Source organism: Jaculus jaculus, chromosome 5 (assembly GCF_020740685.1).
Source record: "Jaculus jaculus isolate mJacJac1 chromosome 5, mJacJac1.mat.Y.cur, whole genome shotgun sequence".
Classification (NCBI taxonomy): Eukaryota; Metazoa; Chordata; class Mammalia; order Rodentia; family Dipodidae; genus Jaculus; species Jaculus jaculus.
Window position 1 is genome coordinate 14,121,602 of NC_059106.1, and position 8,551 is coordinate 14,130,152.

Genomic DNA, 8,551 nt, shown 5'->3' on the forward strand with positions numbered 1-8,551 from the left:
AATTCGCCGCTTGACCATAGGCTTCTATTCTAAGGAATATTGCACTCAACCTAGGGCCCAAGTCAGGACGTTTGGCCACCACACAGGGGATGGCCTTTACCTCCCAGTCCTCTAGGTAGAACCACTCTCAGGCATTACATGAATAATGACCACCCTGGAGCAGGGATGGGTAAACCTATCCAGGCCTCCCCACCAGTGGGAAAGAGATGGATGAATATTTGCCCATGGTGACAAGCACCCAGTGGCCCACTGCAATCAAAATATTCAATGTAATCTCTGCAAGAGCATTTCTTTTTTAAGTGATCTTAAATATTTGTACTCCTTTTGTGTGTGTGTGTAAAATGTGGTGAGAGAGAATGTAATGTGTGTGCACGTGTGTGTGTATGGTGTATGCACACATATGACCTTGAAGCACCACAAACACTCCCTGCATCAGGGACCCACTTGCCTGTGGCGGCCTGAGTGCAACATCGAGTATCTTGCTCACTCACTCTTCCATGGAGTCTTGTTTTGAGCCCCCAGAGTTTGCTGGGCTCTGATGATTCTGGAGTCTGTTTTCCTGCAGTACTGGGGTTACAGGCAAGCATGGCCACACAACTACTTACATGCGAACTGGAGATTTGAACTCCAGCAGTTTCAAGCCCCCCTCGGGCCCTCATGCTTGTCCAGGAAGTGCACTTAACAGTTGAGCCATCTCTCCAGCCCAATTTGTACTCTCTTAAGGGTGTTGGTTTACAATGTTTACATGAAAATCATAGTCACACAGTAAGTTACACAAGTATTTATTGTTGATGAACTTTCCTGGGGCCTGTAATCTTTTCAGCATCCATTTCCTCTGGTCAGCAGCATAGAGCAATGGAGTCCAAGGTCCTTGGGTATTTGAGAATATGACTTGGGAATTTGCATTTTTCTCATAAGAATAATCATCTGGATAAAGCTGCTTATATGGAAATCAGGTGAAAGAACAGTCCTATATGACAATATTTACCTGATGGGGAAACTGAGGCTCAGAAAAATGCCAAAATTCACTGATAAAGATATCAGTGGAAGTGATTAAATTAAGAGCCAAGTGTGTCCAGAACACATATACAACACTCCTGGCAAAAAAATATCAAAGAAAAACTGGTTTGTGTGGTGAACAGTGTGGTGGTGAATTTCATGTGTCAGCTTGGCTAGACCATAATGTGCAAGTCTATGGGCAAACGCCATTCTGGATGTTACCCGAGGGCACTCCTGGATGGTACTATGTTTAAATCAGTAGATGTTGAATAGAGCAGATTACCCCACACATCACTGAATCTGTTGAAGACCTGAGCGGAACATAAGATTCTGTTGCATATTCTAGTCTTCTCTTGTTCACACCCCAAGCAAGAAAGAATCCCTCAGCAAACTGCCTTCAGATATTATTTGCATCTTCGGCTCTTTCTGTTGCCCAACGACTGCCTTTACAATTGACTGTAACACTCATGAGTGTTCAGCCTACCTTCACTGTCTGATTCTGGATTCTTAAGGCATTCCCAATCATGTGATCCAACTAAATAAAATCAAACTGCTTGTTGATGTGTCCATCTGCCTATCCTATCTTTTTTTCTCTTTCCCTGTTGACTAAAACAGATAGTGATTCACTTGAAAGTCCCCATCAGAAATGAAATTACATTTGTCTTAAGAAATGGATTGTTTGGGTTATGATAATCTACAGCAACATTTATGGCTTGAAATAATTCTGTTATGATTTCTCATGATTCTTCAGTCAAGACTAGGTTCAGCAGACTGGCTCTTCTGTTGGTCTTCCCATGGTTTGCTTGAATTGAGGCATTCGTGGAGACAGTCGCTGGTTTCTAGGTTCCAGTGGTTGGACTTCTGCAGTCTCCAGGTTTCTTCTTGCAAGTGACATCCCTAAGTGCTTCTCCTGTGGTCTCTCCATGTGGTCTTGCGGGGTAGTGGGCTTATTACAGAGAAGCTTAGCATACTCAAAAGAACAAAAGCAGCAGCTACGAGGCCTTCTTAAGGTTTATGCACAGAATTAGGGCAGTGTAACTTTCATCACAGCTTATTGGTGAGAATAAATTGTGGAACCAGTTTAGATTCAACAACAGCTTTCTGCTCAAAAGCCTAGATACAGGAAAGCCTGGCTTGTTCAGGGCCATGACTTTATTTTATCAACACCACAGCTGAACATGCCACTATGAAAATATACCCCTCAGTCCGTACCACAGAAAAAATATTGTGATCCACCCACAACAGTGACATGGGGTGGCCTCTGAGGGGTGGAAAAGGAAACGAGGCCTTGAGGAATCCATGGAAGCACCCCATTATCCAAGGGGGTGCGCTTAGGACTCTTGCTTAAGCACACACCCTGTGATAGCACAGTCCATATCATGGTCTCTATGGCCACTGAGTTGCAGGCAGGTGGCACATATAGTGTGTCTACTTGGACAAAGGCATGACTTAAGCCTGGCTGGGGTCATCCAGGACAGCACAGCAGTTTACCACGCTGCTGGGAACAATGACATGCGATTTAAAAGTCACAACTGTTTATTCCTAGAAAATAGTTGCCATAGTCAACCATAGTGTGACAATGACACCATGGAAAGCAAACTGCAGGTAAGAAGGGACAACTGTACATTTCATATCTGTTCTACAATTCCTAGTAAAAGATGTTGGGATAAAGCACCTGGCCACAAGCAGCTGATGGGAGGAATACTTTAAAAAATCTTTTATTTATTTATTTATTTAAGAAAGAGAGAAAGAAAGAGGGAGGGAAGGAGAGAGAGAGAGAGAATAGGCATGACAAGGCCTGTAGCCCCTGTAGATGAACTCCAGATGCATGTGCCACCTTGTGAATCTGGCTTACATGGGTCCTGGGGAATCAAACCTGGGTCCTTAAGCTTCATAGACAAGTGCTTTAACTGCTAAGCCATCTCTCCAGTCTGGGAGAAACATGTTTTATTCTGGGTTTTGGTATGAAACCCTGTTCCAGAAGCAATGCCCTACAAAGCATGAAAGAAACAGGCCTTCCAGAAATAGTGCCAGTGGCCAGATCACATCTGCATTCAAACACACAAGTCTCTCCACCATGCAGGGCCCCATGGAAAGCAAGGGCGAGGTGGTGCAGAAGAACGACGCTGGCCCACTCTGAGCACTGTGGCTGCTACATTAGCCAGCATGTAGCACCTCCTTCAGGCTTACAGCAGAGGCCTGGCAAGGCAAAAATCAGGGCTGGAGTGAAGTCTACAAGGTGATGACAAAATCCGAAAGAAGTGAGAGCCACTGCTACAGCCTGTGCCCTCTACTCCAAGCTCCCACAGGAAAACTGTGATCCCCAGGGTGGGTGTGATGGTTTCAGGAGGTGGGACCTTTGGGAGGTGACTGCATCATGTGGGTGGAGCTTCATGAAGGAGACCATTTACCAAACAGACTTTTCCTTGGCCCTTCCACTATGGAGGATCCAGCAAGAAGGCACCATCTGTGAGTCAAAACAGACTCACAGACATTGGATTTGCCAGCATCTTGGTTTTGTTTTTCTCAGCCTCTGGGATTTTGGGTGGTGTAGTTACCTTCTTGTGCTGGGATAAGGCACCTTGCCCAAGGCAGCTGATGGTAAGAACGTCTTTTATTCTGACTTACAGTCTCAAGGGGAAGCTTCATGACAGCAGGGAAAAGATGGTGACCAGAGCTGGACATCACCTCCTTGCCACAGCAGGTGTTAAACAGCAGCAGGAGAGTGATCCAAGTACTGTCAAGCTAGGGCTAACAAACCTCAAAGTCCATCCTTATCAACACACTCCTACCGCAAGGCTCCACCTCCCAAATTGTGACTAGCTGGGAAACTAGCATTTAGAACAAATGAGTTTATTGTGGATACCTAATTTAAACCACCACATTAGGAAATCAATCTCTGTTTTTATAAGCTACCTATTTTCTGGTATTTTGCTATAGCACTCAAAACGAACTAAAATAGTTGGCATGATCAGACATGCTTAGCAGATTAGAGCCGTTCAGTGAGCTGGAAGATGGAAATAAATACTGTGACATCTATTGTGTAGTCCTCCATCTTTCAGTTTCCTCTGGCCCTCCCAGAATCCTCCAGAAGGGAGCAACATTACCTCTACTCTACTAATGTGGACTTGAAGACTCTGAGATCCAAGGCTGATCACACAGCCAGCTCAAGCCAGAACCTATGCCCTAATTACTGCAATCAGGAGAATGTAGCAGGGGCCTTCTCACCCATACTGCATGCACAGCCAAGTCCAAGAACCAAAAGGGCCCAAAGCACACCCACATAAAGGTTAGCAAAGGCACCTCAAGACCAGTTAGAGTGGCCCTGACCTCTGCTGCCAACCCTAGGGCAGCCGGCCATTCCTTCTCCTGATTGCAGCACCTGTTCACCCCTAGGAGCACCAGACAAGGGAACAAATGACTCCCATCACCACACCCTGCAGACACTGTCCCAGCACAGCACCATGGCAACCAAACAGAGCTGCAACCGCAGGAGCAGCTACAGGGCAGCAGAAGCCTGCATACTGGCTGAGTGACAGGCGCTGCCTCGAGCATTTCGCAGGGCTTCCTGTGATGTACCAGCAGCCAGAGGAAGACACCATTACTCTCCCCTGTAAAGAAAACACACAGGTGAGGTTTTGTGCGGTATCTCATACCCATGCTCCAGCAGTACCTCTGCTCTGCCATCTCCCCCACAGCCAGCCGCATAACATGTCCTCCGCCACAGTGAGGACACACACTGGGCAAGGGGACATGGGACATGAGCACCGCCCCACAGAATTCAAGCTCCTCCAAGGCAGGATTTTCATCTCTGCTGCTCACCAGTGAAACCCAAGCCTGCAGATCAGTGCCAGGCATGTGGTGGACATGTGATGAATAGTTGCCGAGTGAAGTAAAGAGTCGTAGAGCCACCAGGGAGGCAGATGCTGAACAGGCCAAGCAAATCATCTCCACACATGGCCTCCCAGCTGGAACTTCAGAATTTATAAAGTGGAACAGCTAGTCTCCTCATAGTGTCATTTTGAATATAAGGTGATTGTCTACTAAGAGTCATCTCAGCCCTGGCCTCCACCTGCACACAGAAAGGGGAGAGGAGGAAGGTGACATATTTATTGGTCCTAGAAGGCAGCTGGTCTGAGAGGAAGCTGGTCCAGCTGGCTGGTCCCCATCACCTTCCCTCGGCCAGCACCACAGGCTCACCCTGCTCGTCCCAATTAACCTCCAACAGTGCAGCCTGTCCTTTCACCAGGTGGAATCTTGGACCTTTGCTTGTACAGTTGTAGATTTTTTTCCACCCTGCCATGTGGCACAGATCTTTAGTGTCTTCATAAATGTTACAACATACAAATACCACATCCACTGGAGACAGAAGCCAGGGGCTTTCAGCTGCTCTCCAGGGCTTTGCCCACTGCCTCATGGGTTAGCTCAAGCCTCCCCTGCTTAGGTATGACCTGGTGACCAGGGGCATGGGATCAGATTGAAATAATAAACCCCATTTGGGCAGTAGAGAGGGCCTTTTTCACCTGCGTATTTCCTTAAACAGGCAGGATCTGTCAAGTGAATTTGTTTTGGTCTCCAAATAAATGAGGAGCCCAAGGCTGTTTTGCTGATTGAATTCTTGGCATTTTTTCAAGCTTCTGACTAAGCAGAGTTAACACTGCAAGTCTGCGTCTTCACTGGCACTGCTCAGGGCTGCTTAATGAATAATAGGCACATGGGCCCTGGTAGCGAGAGAGGCTCCAGAAGTCACCCAGTGCATGGGGTTTAAAACACTTTAAACAGGCAAACTTTCATTCCAATAGGAGCTTACCACGGAAGTCCATCATTTTACAACACAGTGGAGTGGAATGCAGTATAGCGTGGCGTAGTATAATGCAGCAATAGCATCGTGCAGTAATGGCATACACAACATAACATCGTAGAACCTAGTGTATTCCCCATACTACAGCACGGCACGGCCGCTGTTGGGGTGGAATGGGACGGTGTAGCATGTAGTGTGGTCGGGTGTGGTATAAAACATAGTAGAACACAGTGCGATGCGTCAGGGGGGGTATCGTGTGAAGTGACATGGTACGCTATTACAGGTTATAGCACGGCACAGTAAACATTTTACAGCAGGATGGGTAAGACAGAGTGGAGTGGAGCGGGGTAAATCGCGGTGGGATGGTGTGGACTGACGGAATAGCATGGCGTGCTATGGTGTCATGGGGCACAGCACGGTGTGATCGAGTGGGGTGGAGTGGAGCGTGGCCTGGCACATGGTGGCATGCTGTAGAATGATGTAGTGCAGTGGAATGTGGGAGAGTGAGGGCGCTGGAGTAGACTGTGGGGTAATGAAGTGTGGTCTAGTGTGCTGTAGCATGAAACCCTACAGAACAGCGCCTGGTATCGCGAAGTGCTGGGGGCAGGGGGTGAGGGGCATGGGGCACGGAATACAGTGTGGTGCAGAACAAACAGTACCACGCAGAGTAAAATAATATGGCGCAGTGGAGTCGGGCGGAGCAGACCGAGGTACAGCATAATGCAGTGTAGTGGGTATGGCACGGTCTAGTTTAAGGCAGCATAGCACAGAGTATTCAGTTCACGGCACTGTGGAGTGTGGTACTGTATCTCACAGGACAGGATATGCAGTGTATCGCATGTGAAGCGGGAGGGGAAGGGTCGAGTGGTGCGTGGTATGGTAGCGGAGCACTGGGTGGTATGAGACCGTATAGAACAGTGCCGTGTAGTGCGCTGTAATACGGCGGCATGCGATGGGGTGAGCTGAGGCAGCACGCGGTGGAGCATAGCAGGGTGTGGCGAGGCATGGTCTAGGGTAGGATCACAGTCTAGGGAAGAGAGGCAGGGCGGCATGCAGTGCAGTGGAGCGGAGATGCTGTCAGGGCTATGCTGATCCTACCGTAATCTACTAGAATACAGCGTCTCCAGCAAAGAAGCTGTTGATGTCCTGAAGTCAAGTCGTGACTAGGTCCCTCCCTCTGAGCACTCCCTTTCCTTCCTTTCATGCCAGGACCCAGACTTCTCTTGGATATCCCGGGGCCCCCAGCTAGCAGAGTTCCAGAAATCCTGGTCTACCTTCATCCTCTCACTGAATCGTCATCAACGAGAATTCAGGCGGCTAAGGAATGAGCGCAAGCTCACAGAGCAGGCTGACGACCTGTACCACATTTCCCGACTCAACTCCTGCTTCTTCTGTGATCCGTGGCCAGCCTCAAGCTGCTTTCTACCACACAGCACTGCAGAGCACATCTGCTCAGGACAAGTGCGTGGAAAGGCTGCTCCTCATGTGGTCCGGGGGCCTCTAGCAGGCACTGGGCAAGTGCCTCCATGCTGACCATTACGCCTGTGATGACAGCTTTCACATAAAGCCTGAGCTCAGGGAGTGGTGACCCCACCTTCTCCTATATTGGACATAAAGACAGGGCAGGCAACAAAGCTGTCACTGACCTTGTTTCCCATCTCTCAAAGTACTTACGTCTTCAAAATGTGTTCTTCGATGGAGCAAAACAAAACAAAACAAGGCAAGCCCTTCCGTTCCAGTCCTCGGTTTATGGGAAGCAGCTCAGAGATGTGAGTCACAAGTGGAAGCCGATTGACAGACTTGAGTGGGGAAGAGAAGGAGGCCTGGTTTGCCCTGTGAGCTGTTCACACAGGCCCCCGCCTCCTCAGCCAAAGAGGAGAGCAAAGTTGCTGTTCTAGAAGCTTCCTTCCAGCTCCGGCATGCTGAGCCTAAAAGACAGGGGAAGCAATCCGGCACCGCTTCTTCCCAGAAGAAGGCACCCTTGTCTGTCGTCTGCTGAGAGGCAGGGAGCGATGTAACTGGATGAGCCTCGCTATCTCCAAACAGCCTTGCTCCCGATCTTTTATTTCCTCTACCTTCTCGATGACTTTTCTCCTTAGCTTAGACTATTTGGGAAGTTCTGGCCATGTATAGCTGGCACCCCAGCATTTTTCCTTAGCCCTCTCCTGATAGCCCAGTGACAGGGATTGAGATGGGAAGCTGTCTCCCAGCACCTCCTTCCCTCCAGCACACCTTCCTTCCTCTGCCTTCCCCCTCCTTCCCTGTGTGTTCCCCCTTTCCCTGGGGCACCTCAACACCGCCCCCGCCCCCACCACCAAGAGGAAGGTCACAGGAGTCTTTGGCTGGAGCCCTCAGTGGTGCTCAGAACTCCTAAACACTGTGGGTTTCGCAGAGTCTGCCAGGGAGAACAAGGAGTCCTCCCCCAGCCGGCCTCTGACAGGCAAGGTGGAGGAAGCCTTATTAGGTCATTCAGCCTGAGAAGAAAGGCTGCTGCTCATTAGGAATGAGTTTCCTGGTCTGGCCATCTCCTTTTGCATTCATTATCCTACCTCCCCCATCGCCTCTTTGGAGGAAGCCACTATCTTCCAGAAACCAACCAGGGCACCTCACTCTCTCCAAACCTGGGTAAGTGGCCCAGGCAGCGACTTCTCCTCACACTGAATCTCTGCACCCCTTGCTTTCCCCCAGCACTCAGACCTTTCAACATTCCGTATGGCTTTCCTGTCGTGAGGTCCCTGCCTGTCTGTGTCC

General features: G+C 49.1%; 1 long non-coding RNA gene across 1 annotated transcript; it reads right to left on the reverse strand.

Moving 5' to 3' along the window:
• Nucleotides 1-3,820: 3,820 nt before the first annotated feature.
• Nucleotides 3,821-7,937, reverse strand: LOC123460838. Its single transcript, XR_006637237.1, has 3 exons — nucleotides 7,475-7,937; nucleotides 4,822-5,071; nucleotides 3,821-4,610 (listed from the first exon to the last, which is right to left on the reverse strand). It is a non-coding gene; the product is annotated as an uncharacterized LOC123460838 (long non-coding RNA).
• Between the last annotated feature and the right edge of the window lie 614 nt (nucleotides 7,938-8,551).